Source organism: Topomyia yanbarensis, chromosome 3 (assembly GCF_030247195.1).
Source record: "Topomyia yanbarensis strain Yona2022 chromosome 3, ASM3024719v1, whole genome shotgun sequence".
NCBI lineage: Eukaryota > Metazoa > Arthropoda > Insecta > Diptera > Culicidae > Topomyia > Topomyia yanbarensis.
Genome location: NC_080672.1, coordinates 184,182,980 through 184,201,238, shown reverse-complemented (window position 1 = coordinate 184,201,238; position 18,259 = coordinate 184,182,980). Strand labels below are relative to the sequence as shown.

The following is an 18,259-nucleotide window of genomic DNA, read 5'->3' as shown; positions in this document are numbered from 1 at the left end:
AACCGCCCTTGTGACCCATAGTGCGTATGTCAGATCTTCATAAAAATCAATCAGCGTATGTAGAATGTTGTTACAGTACTGCTGATTGATTTTTATGAAGATCTGACATACGGTGTGGAAAAAAACTGCTTTTTTCGTTTGCGAATTTTGCGCATTCTCTGTGCAACCTTAATATGCCTAGGCATCGGATTGAAAAAACTTATTCCTTTGTACAACAAGGAGTTCTGTGATCTACTAAATAAAAAGTTTGGTGTTCTTGCATCCGACGCGTTTCTAGTGTTGTACCCAAGGATGCAAAATGCCTACCTTTTCTACGGCTGTAATTTTTCTGCCTACATTCTCATTTCTCTTTTGACGCAGCGTCTTTCGCTATTGCAGGACGCCCAGCGCTGTACGGCAGTCTGTAAGCAAAGCAGTAACATGACAAAGAAATACTGCCCCCAGTACAGCCACCAGACGCGAGCGGTACAGCTTCTCTTTCCTTATTTAACACTTTTTAATATTTTTAATCTATTCAATATTTTCAACCACAAACAACGGTAATAAATGCCCTTCGTTTACACCACGACCGGCATCATCGCTTTCGAGTGCGGGCCTCTCCCTTTGACTACGCAGAGAAAAGTGTACAAAGCGAGAGAACAAACTTTCCTACGCCACACTCTCATCGAGCAGTCGGAGTACAGCAGCAAAACAAAAATGTATTCTACTGCTCTACGGGAAAATGTACTCGGTTTGGCTACCGTTCTGGCAAGAGATGTAGTGATGCGTCACAGTAGCGGGCTGTACGGCTTGTGCAAATGTAAATATACCGAAAAAAATGTAGTTTACCAGTACCTTTGGCATCCCTGGTTGTACCTATGCACATCACTTCCTCTTTCAATTCGATCACACAAATATCGAGGCAGCATTCCATTAATAATTTTAATAATTTTAAAAATGAGCCATTGTAATGCGCTTAGCATGAAACTAGAGGAAGTTTATCTGTTACATTTTAAAATTAATCACATGATTCTATTTTGCAATCGCTGTAACCTCAATATTTGTGTTTGATTGGCAAGAAACAAAATGGATGGGCAGAAGTCAATATGTGGTGAAACAATAGATTTATATAATAAAATTTTACTACTAATTGTTAAAGCATTTTTCAGACGACACAATATACCATACTTTTTAGCAATCTTTTTGATGACATTGTCGATGTGAGACTTAAAGGTTAACTTGTCATCAATGATTATTCCAAGATATTTTAATTCACTAACGCGATCAATAGTCTCACCATTTATTTCAACGTTAACGTCAGGCCTAGTATTAGCCGAAGAAATGATCATATATTTAGTTTTAGCAACATTTAACTTTAATTGTTTAAATTTTAACCAACGAGGAAGGGAATGCAAATCTTCGTTCAAATGCGCCACGGCTTCATCTATATCCTTAGCTGCAATGAACAGAACAGTGTCGTCAGCAAACAAATTTAAGTCACAAAATCGTAAAACTCGCGTCATGTCATTTATATACATAATAAATAAAATAGGACCTAAGACACTACCTTGCGGCACTCCAAGAGGATTGCCGAGAGGACTAGATACAAAATCGTTGAAACTAGTTTTCTGAGTTCTATCACATAAATAGTTTTCAAACCACTTATGTGCTATCCCTCCGATACCAAATCGCTCTAAAGTTTTCAAAAGTAACGGTCTCGAAATTGTCTCAAAAGCGCGTTTCAGATCCAAAAATACAGCAAAAATTGCTCCGGAATTAGCAAATTATTATTATTCAAATAACTCATCAGCTGGCCCTTAACAACAAGTTCTAAAATTTTCTCTAATGTGTGCAACATGTTAATGGGGCGGTACTCTTCGGCTTTATCCGTCCCAGTAACTTTGGGAATAGGAATCACAAGTGACTCCTTCCAAACTGTCGGCACGTGCCCAGTTTGTAGCGATTCATTTACAAGGTCCAGCAGATCGTGTCCGATGACATAAAAGCAATCCTGTATCACTTTTGCGTTTACATTATCGATACCAGATTGGGTGAAATCCATCAAATCTACAGTTAATATTAATCGGCTGTGTTATTTCCGCAGGTTCACTGACCAGCTCAATACTTTGATTGATCAGTTGCACACTGTTAACGAAATAACTGTTCAATTTTTCAGCTATTATTTGCTCAGATTGTTCTTCTATCCCGTTAAAAGTAATGGACTGCGAGGAACTAGGTTTAGGTTTAATTAAATTCTTTAGGATTTTCCATAACTCTTTGCTGTTGTTTTGATGTTGATCGATCTTCCTTTGAATGTACTCACATTTGGTCTTTTTCAAAGCTCGTGAATAAATATTTCGCGCGTGTGTGTACCCATTCCAAAGACGTTCACTATTAGTTCTGCAAAATTTCTTGTACTTTTTATCCCTTTCAGGCGCACATTCAATTTTTAGGGATTTTTTTATGGCATCGAACTACAACAATTTTTAGGTAGTTTTCAAGGTGTTATTTTATCGACTTCTTCAAAAATTTGGCGAACCTATTCCAATTAAATTGCATACTTAAGGGTTTATATGTTGCAGGTAGAGAAAATACTGAAATTTTCAGACTTGCCTTAAGACGATTTCGCTATATTTTAGAGCATTGTGCACCCAGTGCATTAACGCAAGTGACGGAAGGTTATCGTAAAGTTTCGTTAACATGAATATTCCAGTAATGATGATGATTTTCCCAAACGGTTCGGTTTCGAGAGGTTTTCATTTGTTCTTTGGCATTAGGATTAGCGATAATAATTCAAATCAAGGATACTACTGGGAAGGTACTTTTAGAAAAAAGTCGATGTCGAAGTAAAGTTTTTGAACTATGCACGCATGCACTTCAGAGGTAGCGTGATATAAGGAGCTGCGATTTCAAATCTTAGTTCTCAGTCGCGTTGGAAATTTGGGTAAAGTATAAACTTCAAATCGATTCAAAATAGATTAGATATTTTATTAACAGAGCATCAGCAATAATTCGTTTGAATGTCTATTTTATGGGCCATTTTTTCGCTTTCCCATTGATTTGGTTTGATATTTCTAGCACTGATGTTCTCCTATGCTGATTTGAGCGATTCCCTGAGTTATCAAAAACATCGCGAAGCATCAAGTTCTAAATGTTCTCAAATGATATAATATCCGAAGAGAGTGATAAGAATTATAAGAAATGTCTCATCGCACTGTTAGGTGGATTAAAAGCGTTATTCCTAAAAAATCGCTGTTTTAAGCTCTAAAATTGCATTAAAAATTTCTCATCTACAAAACAAAACTTTATTTGTAAAAAGGAATCGTTCAGGTACAAAAAAAATAATTACGATCAATTGAAAAAATATAAAAAAATCGGAAAAAATCGGTTTTTCGGCAATCGTAATCACGGAAAAACCATTTTTGGAAAAACGACATTTTGAGGAAATCGAATTTTAAATTTCAAGCTCTTAGTACACGAAGTGCGCTTGGAAGCACTGTAACTTTGAGAAAATATTCTCAAGAAGCTGTACTTTCAGATAAAGTAATAAAAAATTTCGATTTTGAAAAAAAAAAATAAAAAGATATTTTACCCCTTAACAACCCGTTATTTGTATGGTCGAGTATGGAAACACGACACTGGTTATGTTCGATATTATACTAGGCAATGGTTATCTATTTTTTTGACATTAAAAATGTCTTACTCCACTATCTGGGGCTAGGTGTCATTCTAAAATCTAAACTATCTCCCATGTAACGAAACTATGTAAGGTTTGCACGCTTATAACTCCGATATTACTAGATGAATTTTAATCATTCATACACCAACCGATTCAGAAACACCTAACTTAAAGATTGGTAATAATTTAATATCTCCCCAATAAAAGTAGACTTTTGGAAATTGGTAAAATTAAAAAGTTCTCGAAAAACGGGAAAATTACCATTCGTGAGGCAGATTTCTCAGACACAGCCGTCAAGAGAGGGCAGCTTAGTTGCTCAATGAAACACGAAAAGTCATAAATAGAAGCAACGCATGTCTGTTTAATTCAGTTGTTGCTCTTATCCCATACGAGCAACATCGTCTCCGGGCGATGCAATAAGCGCTATCGATTTTCGGCAACGTTGGCATTTGCACACACTCGCACCTAAGTGGCTAAACCATATACGGTTAGTTTACAAATAGAGCTCACGCGTACTCGTTTGAATCAGTTTTTGTTCTTATGTCAAACGGGTAAGATCATGGCTGCCGCGTCTGGGCACTACAATAAGCGGTAGACGCTATGTATTTTCGGCAGCGGTGGCCGTGTGCGGATTTTTCGGGTACCAGCACGGTGTCACAGAATGATTTGCAAAGTGGGTGGGTGGGGTGGTTTGGATTTAATTCAATACGGTGTGTGCTGCTTAAGAGTGTTGCGTTTGAAAAAAATATATTTATTTTTATGCATGCGTGTGCGTTGTAACTTGTTAACTGCCCATGATCGCATACTAGTCCCATAAAGATAGGAAATCCCATAGAAAACGGGACAAATATGCGATCATGGGCAGTTAATCCATGTTTACGGCGCTTTGTAGCTGCGTAGGGTAAAGAGCCTATTGGTTTTCATGTTTCATATTTCGCTTACATGTTTTTTATCAGTAAGGCATCTGACAACGTGCTTCTGTAGTTATTGCACTGTTCAGCAGCGTAGTATTTTATATAGGAGAGTACACTCAAGTTTTTTTACGCGGATTTTGAAATTTACGCGGTTTTCATTAACGCGTTTTTTTAAATTTACACGGTTTTCATTTACACGGCCTGTATCCCCTGCGTGAAAAATCTGATGTATTTAAAACACAGTTCTAATTGCGTTTTAAAGTATACAACAAATAGAACGGTTGGACATACCAATTTAAATTTTAAAATAAATCTGTTTTAAATTATGAAACAAACCGCTGTACTGAAGATATAATTATGTCAGCAGTATTATGAACAGCGGGAGTTGACGAGCACGATGACGTGGAAAGAAGAACAAAACTTGCAAGAGAAGAGCAGTGACATGAGTTAGAGCCTCAGGCTGGTAGATGGTAGATGCCTAGGATCGGGTTGACGGCGAAGAATCCTTCAAGAGTGATCAGACCATCGACCTGCTCTCGCTTTGACTTCATGTTTGCAGGCGTGGTAAAGGTGACGGCAGTCACATAGTGTCACTCTGGTGCTCCAAAAGAAAGGACAGGGAACTCTAAGAACGAGAAATGAAGGATTTGGGCTAGATTAGGATATTTGTGGATTTAATAAAAAGATAAATGAGAGATATATAGGGAATATCGCGACTTGCCAGGATATCCCGAACTGGAACATCGGGTGGTCTACCTCGGGCCCGGAGGGAATTCTTTAACTGCGATCTGGCGCCACAATACCCAGTGCACGCCCAGACAACGTGATCGATGTCGTGATAACCTTCATTACAAGTGCACCGATTACTCTCTGTGAGCCCAATACGCCGCAAATGCGCATCCAATGTGTAGTGGTTGGACATAAGCCGGGACATTACACGTATGAAATCTCGACCCACATCCATCCCCCTGAACCAAGGCTTCGTTGATACCTTTGGGATAATCGAATGTAACCATCGTCCTAGTACCCCATTGCTCCACGAGGTTTACTAACTGTTGAGTGTCCTCTGACGACATATACTAAAAAATTCGTCGAAGCAGATTGGTCTTTCGTATATGTTACCATCTAATGCGCTCACCTTTGCTAATGAGTCGGCCTTTTCATTCCCCGGGATAGAGCAATGAGAGGGGACCCAAACAAAGGTAATCTGGTAAAATTTTTCAGATAACTTGCGCAGAGACTCCGTATCTTCCCCAGAAAATACGGGAATTGCTTTTTAGACTTCACCGCACTAAGAGCCTCGACAGAGCTGAGACTGTCCGAAATGATGAAGTAGTGATCTGTGGGCAATGTGTCGATGATCCCAAGGGTATACTGAATAGCAGCTAATTCGGCGACGTAAATTGAAGCAGGATCATTGAGCTTGAATGAAGCGGTGACATTATCATTGAAGATACCGAAGCCAGTGGACCCATCGAGATTTGATCCGTCAGTGTAAAATATTTTGTCACAGTCGACCTCTTGGAATTTATCATAAAATATATTGGGGATCACATGCGGGCGTATATGATCCAGGATTCCACGAATCTCTCCCTTCATGGATGTGTCGAAGATCACATTAGAATCTGAAGTATCTAGGAAACAGACACGGTTGGTATTGTACGAAGAAGGATTGATGCTCTGTGCCATGTAGTCGAAGTACAAGGACATAAATCGGGTTTAAGAATTAAGCTCGACGAGCCTCTCGAAGTTTTCAATCACCAACGGGTTCAGAATGTCGCATTGGATGAGCAATCGATATGAGAGTTCCCAAAATCTATTTTTTTAGCGGGAGAACGCCCTCTAGCACTTCGAGACTCATCGTATGGGTCGAGTGCATGCAACCCAAGGCAATGCGCAAGCAACGATACTGGATTCTTTCCAGTTTGATGAAGTGTATGTTCGCAGCGGAGCGGAAACAGAAACACCCGTACTCCATCACCGACAATATCGTTGTTTGGTTTAACCTGATCAGGTCTCCTTGGTGGCCCCCCCACCATGTTCCAGTTATTGTCCGGAGAAAATTTATCCTTTGTTGGCATTGCTGTTTCAGATACCTAATGTGACATCCCCAGGTACCTTTAGAGTCGAACCAGAACCAGTGCATGAATTGGCAAGACAATTGTTAATGTCATTCACGAAAAAATTGTAGAGCAGGGGACTTAGACATGAGCTCTGGGATAGACCCATAAAGCTGAATCGCGACGTTGTTAAATCGCCATGCATTTGTGCATTTGCTTTTCAGACAACAGGTTTAGCAAAAAGTTATTTAAATTCGGTGAAAGACAATGCTGGTGCAGCTTCTCTAACAGAATGTGGATAGAAACTGAGTCAAAAGCCCCTTAATATTCAAGAAGACTGATGCCATCTGCTCTTTGTTTGCATAGGCCATTTGGATTTCTGTAGAAAGCAACGCAAGGCAATCGTTCGTCCCTTTGTCTTTGCGGAAGCCAAATTGTATATCTGACAGTATTCCATTTGATTCAACCCAATTGTCGAGGCGGGATAGAATCATTTTCTCGAACAACTTCCGGATACAGGAAAGCATTGCAATTGGCCAGTGCGAGTTGTGGTCGGAGGCTGGTTTTCCTGGTTTTTGGATGGCGATGATCTTAACTTGCCTCCAGTCATGAGAGACAATGTTACCCTCAAGAAACTTATTAAATTAGTGCAACAAGCACCTTTTCGCAGTGTCTGGCAGATTCTTCAGCAAATTGAATTTGATTCTGCCTAACTCTGGGGCGTTATTGTTGCAAGACAAGAGAGCAAGTGAGAACTCCACCATCGAAAACGGTGTTTCGTTCGCGGTATCGCGAGGAGACGTGGCGCGGTACGTTTTCTATACCGGGACAGAGTCCGGACAGATCCTCTTGGCGAAAGCAAATATACAGCGGTTTGAATATTCCACGTTCTCGTTGGTACTGTTTCGGTTACGCATACGAGCCGTACCCCCAAAGAGTGCTCATCGCTGTTTCTCTCGTTAACCCGTCGACGAACCGGCGCCAATAACTGCGTTTTTTTGGCTTTCATTAGACACTTCATTCGCCTTTCTAACGACGCGTACTGTTGATAGCTAGCGGGTAACCAGTCTTCCCGGAAGGCCTTGCAGGCAGTGGACTTCTCCGCGTACAGCTCTGAGCACTCTTTGTCCCACCACAGTATGGGAGACCGTCCATGGGTATTCGCGCCCGGCACTGGTTTAGTCTGAGCTTGATTCGCACTGTCGAGAATCAAGCCAGCCAACAACCTGTACTCTTCCTCCGGAGGAAGTTCTTGAATGGATTCGATTTTAGCGCATATCACGGTCGCGTAACTCTTCCAATTAATGTTCCGTGTGAGGTCATACGAGGCATTGGTTGTTTCTAATGATCTTGAACCGTTAGCAATTGAAATCACGATAGGCAAATGATCGCTACCATGGGGATCAGGGATCACCTTCCACATGCAATCTAACTGCAGCGATGTCGAACGATAAATCCAACACGCTTGCGCGTGCTGGTGGTGTAGAAATCCGAGTCATTTCTCCCGTGTTTAAGATGGTTATGTTGAAATTGTTGCAAAGATCTTGGATTAATGTTGATCTATTATCATCGTGAAGACAAACCTATACCGCACCGTGCGATTTAAAGTCTCCTAGAACTAGCCGCGGTGCCAGTAAGGATTCCGTGATATTACAAAGCGTTCGGTGCCCTACCGAAGCTCTTGGAGGAATGTAGATGGAATCAATGCAAAGGTAAATAAAAACTTGACAAGCGACCATTTAAATGCCTGGTGTCGAAGGGAGGTTAATTCGGTTGAAAGAATAGCACTTTTTACTCCCCAAAATTACTCCTCCATAGGGGTTTTCCCGATCAAGACGAATTATATTAAAGTCGTGGAAGATGAGATTTATTTCGGAAGTTAACCAAGTTTCACATAACGCGAAAGCATCACATTTTAAACTATTTAGTAAAAATTTAAAGAAATCGATTTTCGGGAGGATACTTCTGCTGTTCCACTGTAGAACAGTGATCGAATCGGTGACCTCGTTCGATGACTTAGCCATCGAAGGATACGATCGCTGCAAGGAGAGGCCATTTAGTAGTCAACTGCTTCAAAAATGTTTGCACTATAGGGATAAAACGTATCAGAAGGTTTTTAAGAGGATCAGTAACATTGAAAGCTGTGAAAATTAAGTCCACGATGTCAGAAAATTTCATTAGCCCATTACTGGACTGAGTGTTTGTTTGAAAAAGGGCGACACTTGGGGTTTCTGTTGTCCCTGGAAGTGGTGGGTACTCCTTGTTAGAATTAAGGTTTCCAAGTCCTGGAGCAACTTGCTTCGGGATTTTGGTAGCACTTCCGTTGGATTTAGTAGATGTTGTTGGCGCACTCTCTGAGGAGGACATCTTGGGACCTTTACGAGGTAGTCTAGGGGAGGCTAGATTTCTTCTCCTCCTGGACTCCCCCGGGTTAACGAGAGATGTTCCTCTTGAAGGTCGCCAGATTCTTGCTCAACGCGAGCCAAACCAGCAAAGGGATTTTCAGACAAAACAGATGGCGAAGCATTCTTTAGCATTTCTGCATAAGAGCGCTTCGAGCGTTCCTTAAGGGAGCTTTTAATTTTATTCCCGCGCTGTTTGTACGCAGGGCATGATTTAAGAGCATGCGAAGGGCCCCCGCAGTACATACACTTTTCAGTTTCTTTGCCGCAAGAGTCATCCTCATGCTCTCCCTCACATTTGCCGCATCGTTTTTTATTTCCACAATAGGTGGCTGTGTGGCCCAACTGCTTGCAATTACTGCAGCTCATGACCCGCGGTACAAACAGGCGAACAGGTAGGCGAACTTTGTCAAGGAGGATGTAGTTGGGAAGAGAAGACCCGGCGAAGGTCACCCGAAGCGAGCCTGATTGAGAGTAGGTAGTCTTACCTCCCTCGGTGTTTGCGGTATATAATTGTTTGCATTTTAAGATCTTAATCTGTTGGAGTGAGGGGTCCTAAAAGCAGCCAACCCCGTGCTCCAACAGTTCTTCGCACTTCAGGCCCGGTTCGGACACAACCCCATCGATTTCTACAGCCACACAAGGCATTCACTAGAACACGTATCTTGTTTGCCCGAACACGTGTTATCTGAGCTATGGCCGGGTAGTTAGCAGTCAGATCCCGAGATAGTTTCAATACGTTATCCGGTTTCTCCCCGGTCCGGAAGTACACCACCCATGGCCCAGTGGAATCTAGAGGGTACTGTTTTATACGGGGGGGGGGCAATGCGCGTGTTAGGGGAATCAGGGACTTCCATGAGAATATCAGATGGTATTTCGCCCTCGGCCATTTAAGCACGAGGGCAGAGCGTTGTATATACGGGAATGTGTTTCATTATTATATTACAAGGAAAAATAATAAAAGAGAAAAGGAAAGAAAGCAAACGAGAGGAAAAAAACAGACAAAACTTATCTGCAGTAACGTCGATTGTTCCGCACCAGCGAAAACAATACACTGGACTTGCCACCGGCACCAGCAGAACGGCAGCCAACAAACGAACAAAGGCTGACCTTCACTCACTGAAACTTACACACCGAACACCACTGTGAAATATAACGATCTGCTCTGTGGAAAGGCTCGGAAACAACGGAATGGTTATTTATTGTTGAACGAACCATATCGAATATGGTTTTGAAACGTTCGATGCAATGGTTGACATACAGTACATATTTTTGCGGGCCAGCATTAGACTGTACCTTCGATTTTTGTAGAAGTATTGAGCCGGAAGATTTGTAGGGTTCGAAGGTGTTGATAGACCATTTTATTAAAGATGGTGTGAAAATCTAACAGGCCAGTTTTTGCGATGCCTCACGAGTCCTGCTAGGACGGAGTCCATCATAAACCTGACTTATCGAATTTTTTTTCAATTTGTTTATTTGGCACGGCTCGCTGCGGTAGCTTTACGGAGCCGGAATTTCTTAATTATAAACTATTTTATTTATTATGGAGAAATAATCAGTCCTAACCAGTGTTTCAAATAAACCACACATCTCACACCAAGGAGCCTGTTTCCAAAGGAGCGGTGGAAACCAATCATTGTTATGCACGTTTCTGGGAGTGAGTAAAAAATCAAAGCAATCCAAGTGGGTTTTGACTCTTTGGTTTTCACTCCTGGTTTTGGCTCCTCCTGTCCACTCCGGTTTGTGATTCTTGTTCTGTCGCCGCTTATAGACCGAATTTAATTTCAAACTTTGCTAACAGATCTTTAAGATTTGTATGTTTAATTTCTCAATTATCCCAGCAGAAGGTACAGGGTGCGCCAGGTGAATGTATCCTTTTACAACATTGAACAACTCGGTAATTTTTTAACCGTTTTCGCAAGTAAACAAGTTTTTTTGTAGGATATTTAATGCCATTTATTATAATCCAGGTTTATTATTCAACGTGGATTAAATAACCACCCCCATTTGATACACAAAAAGCAGTTCTTTTGCGGGCATTTTGCATGACATTGGACAGCATTTCGGGCTCAATCGCAGCAATTTCAGCTCGTATATTAGCTTTGAGTTCGTCAAGGTACTTAGGATTGTTAGAATACACTTTACTTTTCAAGTAACCCCACCGAAAAAAGTCTGGCATTGTATCCGGAGAACGAGGAGGCCATTCCAAATCACCATTTTTTAAGACAACGCGTCCTGGGAATTTGCTCTGCAAGAACTTGATTGCGGTGTGGCAAGGTCTTGTTGAAAATAGAATATTTTCAGACCTTTTTTCTGCATTTGTGGACAGACAAAGTGCGCTAAAATCCAACGGTAGCGTGCGCTGTTGGTGGTCTCTCCCTCTTTGAAAAAATAAGGACCGATGATTGTTTTGGAGCACACTCCGGCCAAAACAGTTACTTTCTGGTCGTGCAGTGGTGTTTGATGTATAACGTGTGGGTTCTGTGTCCCCCAAATTCGACAATTTTGTTTATTTACTACGCCGGAAAGGGTGAAGTGAACCTGCCAAATTTTTTACGATAAGCACGCACAGTTTTCACTATTGAACGATCGTTTTCAATGTAAAGCGCTACGATTTCAGCGCGTTCTTTTGGTGTAAATCGACTTATAGCTAAAATGGCACTAAATGACCTTCGAGGTCTATCGAAAAGAAGCTTTCGCCATGAACTGTACCAAGGATCTGTTTTGCTTTTGTGCTTGATAAAATGAAAATTGAAAATCTAAATTGAGCTAGGGCTTTTAAACTGTATGCTGCCATTATAATCTAGCAACCTGTTTTCACTCCTTGGCGGTTTTCACTCCTCAGGAGCCAAAAAAACCATGAGTGATGAAATCATGGATTTTAATGATTTGTCAAACTATGGTTTTTTCAACGCATGCTGATTGGAGTGATTTTTGAAACACTGGTCCTAACAAAGGTATTTTAAGAATAAGTTGTTGCCAAAATTGAGCAAGTAGTGGTTGTAATGCTACAATGATTATTTTCAAATTTGAATTAACGTTTAGTGCGTCGCATATTTTGGTTATTGTTTCATTGAGTGTAATTAAAATAAATTACTTTCATCGCTAGATTGGTTCTGCGGAGACTGCTATTTTATACATGTTTAGTTTTTATACAAGTATAACATTATTCACTATTTTATGTTTCTGGGGGACTTTCTTCGTTTAGGACATTGCACTGAAAGTCAACTGTTTCAACTGTACTGTTAAAAACTGTTCAAAAACTGTCTCTTTATTTCATCAACTAAATCTACTTATACTAACTAATACATGTAAACCTTAAAGCTAATTTTCCTATCAGATAGTTAGCTTCATTCTAACGGGCGGGGCTTCGAAAGCTCTCCATGAATGTTTCTTATGGCTAAAGTTACTTCTATGGCTGTTCTATGGCTGTCTCGCCAGTGTGCGTATTTGTTTATGGAGAAAGGAAGGGCTAAGTCGAATAGTCAGTTCTCTTGCGTCATGATCTCTCGTTCGGTTTACTTCGGTATTTTGAGCTGACCTTGATGGCTTAGTCGGTGCTGGCTGTCTTAATGTGTGTCAATGTTTTGTTTGTTGCAATTTGCTGGCTTATGACTTTACCGTTCGGAAGGCATGATTTATTACGGTCAAAGTTTGCGGTTTCGTTCTTGGTTTTGGACTTAAGTTTGTGTTGTTTTTATTGCGTGCTAGAAACATGGGTATGTTTTGAGATTTGGACGTAAGTTTGGTTCTGTGGCTTGTATGTAGATCAGTTTTCCGGTTTGTATGTAGGTCTGTTTTCGAGGTGCTAAAGATGCAGGTCTGTTTTAGAAATGTGTTTGGTTGATTATTACTAGCTGTGAAAAACATAGTTGTTTGGTGCTGTACATGTTGTCTTTTGTACGAAGTGGGTTTTTGTGTGAGTGGGGCTAAGTGTTATGCTTGGAATTCATGGTCTGAGTGTTTGATTTATTTTAGCGTTGTTAATTCTCGTGTGGTATGGTTTCGTCATGTTCGATGTAAGATTTTCGAGTCGTGGGAAACTATCGGTTTGAGTTGCGATGTGGCGTCGTAAGTTGGGTCAATTGATATTATGTTTGGGGTATGGTTGATATTGGTGTAGTACAGGTATAGTACAGGTATAGTACACTGTTGTGTTGAGTTGACTCGATGATATGTCACATTTTTCCTATTATTTGGGATGGTTTTCGATGTAGACTCTTTTTAAGGCGTGGTTCGATTTTGTGTTGATTGTTGTTCAAAGCTTTTGAGTTTGATTCCACTTCAACATCGAAAGGTTCTTGAATAGATGCATAAGATTTTATCTTTATTTCAATTTAGCTTTTAGTTTCTTGGTTTTTTCTGGTATATTGGGCAGTCTTTATCATTTGTGTGTGATTTTGCGGACCAACAACAGATATTCGGATCAGTTTCAGAATTTATTGTTGGATGGTCTTTGTTATAACCAAATCGTTTGCATCGTGTACATACCACAGGTTTATGCTAGAAGATGCGTACGGGGTAGCAACAAAAGGAGCTGTGGTACTTTTTGGATAATGTTTTATCCGATTCACCATTCGAAGGTCGTTTTCGAAAGATATGTTCATTTGATGCTTATTTACATCCGACACACACTTTGCCATCTTATTGTAAGGGACCATTCATAAATTACGTAACGCAAAAATTGCCCAAAATTGACTCCCCCCTCCCCCTATGTAACAAATTGTCACAAATTTCTCCATCCCCCCCTCCCCTGTTACGTAACAAATTCCAAGAAAAAATTTTTTTTCTTCGATGAAAACATGTTACGTAACGATCTAGTTAACACCCCCTCCCCCCTATGTCACAACTTGTCACAACTTGTCGTACCCCCTCCCCCCCCCTAAATGCGTTACGTAATTTATGAATGGTCCCTAAGTGAAACAATCACTATTGTTTGTTCACAACACAGAGGGCACCGATTAAACGAACTAGCCGCTTCGGCTGTTAAGGATCGACTGAGGATATCGAATTTTCGTGTTTCACAACCGACCCAGGAAAGTAGGTGTTTTTTAGAACATCCAATGTTTCACTATTGCCAATTTTCACTTGCCCTAGGCCATTTGTGTGATCCTTTGATAAGGCTTTTTGAAGGTGGAGTGTCCTGAGGTTTGACCAGTTTCCAGTAATCTTCGTTTTATTAATCAGGCGCCTACAGAGCTTGGGAAACGAATGACCTGAAAAAGAACGAACACTCTTCATTCGCCCTTCTCTTCACGAATATGCCACTGCCACCATCACCGAGACTGGTGAAGCATTACGGTTCTATATGGTTGGTATATGAGCATAGCGTAATACTACCCGTTGCTCATTCTCTTTCTCATTCGAAGAGATACCGAAGAGCACCGTTCGTTTTTATAGCAAGCTGTACATAGGTACCCTGATTCTCTTTGCCTGCTTAGTGCGACTCGAGGTGTGAGCTATGGTGCCACCCTCTAGTTGCCTCAGAGAAAAGCGCACATAACAAGAAGGAAGAGTGGAATGTATGTACATATTCTTTTGTGCGCTTTCCTTGCGTTCTATTTTTTTAGTTTTAGCTGCAAAAACCTATCAAATACGTGAAGTAGTCGAAAAATAGTTCGTTTTCGATTTTCGTACGACCTACGTTCCTTCTTAAGTACGTGTTACACGGTACATCAAGCTTCCATAACCGGTAAGGAACGTCAATGTTAGTTACGTACAGTTAAATGGAGACATTCACACACGACACCAACGCCACGGAACGTTTTGACGTACGGCACGTGTGAACGGTCACACGAGAAACGCATTTAACTTATCCTGACTGAACGGTGACTTTCCGTTGACGTCGACGGAAGCTGACATATCGTCTAATCGTCCTTTAAGGTATTTGAATGTTTGGCGACGATCTACGCTGATACTAGAGGTTCATGATTCATGTTTATTTAATTGTGAAACAAATCAAAGACGACGGCTGCCGTGGCCATACAATAACTTGTCTTGTGTTCAAATCAGAGAGGCTTATTAGTGTTGCACTTATTTTCAACGATCCTAAAAATTTAATGAAAAAACAATAATGTTGATTAAATCGGGGAAAAAATCACTCTTCGTTTTTCCATTTAACATGATTTGAAGCAACCCAAAAACATACTCAGATTGTCTCGTTGCATAAAAATATCGACTGGTTTTGAAACGAACTGTCAAGATTCACTTCGAATATATTTCGAATTAATTGTTAATGACTAAACTCGGAACATATCAGCAAGTTGAATTAACAAGATCATTAAATCACTAACTCGCGACACTAATTTCTTAAATAAATTAAAAGGCATATCTAATTTCATCAATTTCGCTCAACTTTAGACTAATTGATTTCTTGATTGTTAAATATTTCACAGCACGCTAAACAATTCAAAAGTGCTCCCCAAAACCTCTACAGGATAAAATCGGCGATGTCTGATGCCTAGTCTGTCCAACAAGCTCTTATGTTCAACTGACGTAACTAAATACGCTGAAAACCGCTAATTTGCCCAGCGGTATTTTATATTCAGATTCAGTATTACGTGATAAATCTGAATGATTCAACAGCATGTGAATTATATCTAATTCAAAAACATTTAGGCAATAAGGGACCACCGTTCAAGAGAGTAGAGAATATTGATACACTCTTCTCAAAGGTGCTCATAACTCTTCAACGTTATAAGAATATATACATATGCAAGTGTGTACGAACATTTTGGTTCTTATCCCTGTTTCCTCGTGTTGTTGCTTCGATCAGAGTTTTTAATGGTAGAGTTGCGTAAAGAGGATTGGCAACATTGGATCAATCATTGGTCTTTTTTTAAATTTTGGCAACCTTTTATTTTTAGTTGAATATCAAATGACTTGACCCGAACGCTTCAGTTAGAAGTTAACCCTTGTGAAGTAAATATTGCATGCACACCGGGCCTGCTAGGCCCGGCTTGCCTTTTTGTGCATGTAAAAAATTCAAACATAGCTGCGCATCACTCCATAGATGAAAATTTCACAATTCTTTATTTTTGTTATAGATTTCAAAGCTACTTATCAAAATTTCCATGCCCAAGCTTATACTGCATACACATTTTTTTGTAACTAAAAAATTGTAACGTGCCAGGCCTCTGAGACCCGGTTGCCTTTTTGAGGATTAATTTTGTGCATGTAGAAATTTAAAAGTAAGTGTTTAGTTTTATTTTGTAAAAATGAGTGCGATAAATAACATCGTATAAAGAATTTAAGATTTTCCGGTTCCCAACTGATCCGCAACTATCATTGATTTTTGCCGCGTGCCGCTTGGGAGTGACAAAAAACAGTGCAATGTAAAATAAATTTGAATAAGTACATATATATAAGTGGAATGCATACACAAATATGTCAAAATTTTAGCTGCACTTGAACTATGAGAAATACTTTCATATTTCCACTGTCGGTGGAAGATTATTAACTCTACCCAGAGATGTTCCGGTGTTTGAAATAGTGCCAAATTTAAATATCAGTGAACATATATTTTTTTAATAATTATATCTTTAATATTCCTAACTAATGTTAATATTGCATCATTGAATTTTTTCTCATAATTATAATCACATAATAACGACACTCCCCACACATTCGAGCATTGTTATTCTTCGTGTCCGAAAGGTAGACATTTTGAGTGTTCGATAGGTAGATTTGCTTCAGTCTTTGCGCAACTGTTCTTTATAAACTGTGGTTTCGATGTCAATAACGGCGATTCATTCGGTCGGGGCGAAGGCTAGCGTTGCACTGTATTGGGGTTCGTTCGGATTGAATTTGAATGAATGGTGAAAGCTCTGGGCGCCTAGCTTCTTTCTTAAGTGATGGTGTATTTTTGTTCCACCAAGGAACATCACGACATGCAGACCTCTTTTCAACAGGACAGCTGTTATTATGGGTAGTCAGGATCCTCTTTTGTAGATCGTTTGCCGCATTATCCAGATCTGCTGGGGATTGGATCTTAATCTCTGTTCTTTCCGACTGTTCCAGGTGTAAGCGGATTACACACCAATTTGTTATCCTTATTTCCATGTGTTTTTACACTGTGAGTTTATAGACTAGGTTTTCGTCAGAAACGTGTCAGCTTTTTATATTTTACGTTATTTGAGAGCTGCATAACGTGAGGTCCAGCACTTCGCCTCTAACTGTGTTCATAAATGTTACATACATTGACATCATTTTACGAAAGGTATTCTAGTAGGTAGTCACCTCTGGTATTTATATCCTTGCTACCCCATATTGTGTGATGTGTTTGTTTATGTTTATGTTTCTGCAATACTTTATGAGGGTATCAACTTCAGAAAGTGGGGCTGTATCCGCATCGCCAGGGAAGTAGGCAGATGCGATCACAATCTCCTTCTTTCCTCTAGTAGTCGGGGCCAGGGTTGTTAATACGATACATCTTTCACGATAATTTATCGGCGTTACTCGTTAACGATAATGTATCGTCATCGGAAACTCCGTTAACGATAATGTATCGTCGCCTTCATCGTCATCGTCGATAATTGTAACGTCGTTTTCATCGTCGGTTCATCGGTTATCGCGATACATTTTGCGTTACTTTCCCATTTATTGGAGTTGAAGTTGATCCAGTTAACTTTTAATTGTTTAGAAATAAATACCTATTGAAGAACATGTTGTTGGCAGTTGAAAATCAATAGTTTTGGAAATTTTCTATGCACAGCGGGGTCCAACGATGCGTGAAAATGAAATTATTTAAACTTTTCGGGAAAGTGTATTATATTGTAGGGAAAGTTGTTGGCAATTGAAAATCAATAATTTTGGACATTTCAATACGCAGAAGGGTCCGACGATGTGTCAAAATTGAATTTTTCGACTTTTCGAGTAAGTTTGTGCACAGAAGAGTCCCAGGTGCACAGTGTTTCCAAGCGGCAAAAAGGTGATCAAAATTATTTTGACCCTGAAAAAAAACCAATTCTGAGCTATTGTGTAATTAGTAATTTATAGCACGCAAAATTATAGTGCATTGAAAAAAAACTTCTAAACCACTATTATTAGGCCATTCACAAATTACACTACACATTTTAGTGGTGTTGTGATTAACAGATTTTATTATAATTTTAATTTTAACTAGAAGATTTCGGATTTTAAAAAAGAGAATATACATACATATTTCCAATGTTTGATTACCTTTTCTAGTTAGGAAGCTTTTAGCTGCTTCATTCTTCCTTCTTT

At 39.9% G+C, this 18,259-nt stretch overlaps 1 protein-coding gene across 1 annotated transcript in view; it reads left to right on the top strand.

Annotated features, from left to right (window-relative positions):
• Window positions 1–18,259, top strand: part of LOC131687480 (WD repeat and FYVE domain-containing protein 3) — a 1,208,520-nt gene that overhangs the window by 1,004,094 nt on the left and 186,167 nt on the right. The gene's annotated exons all lie outside the window — the stretch shown is intronic.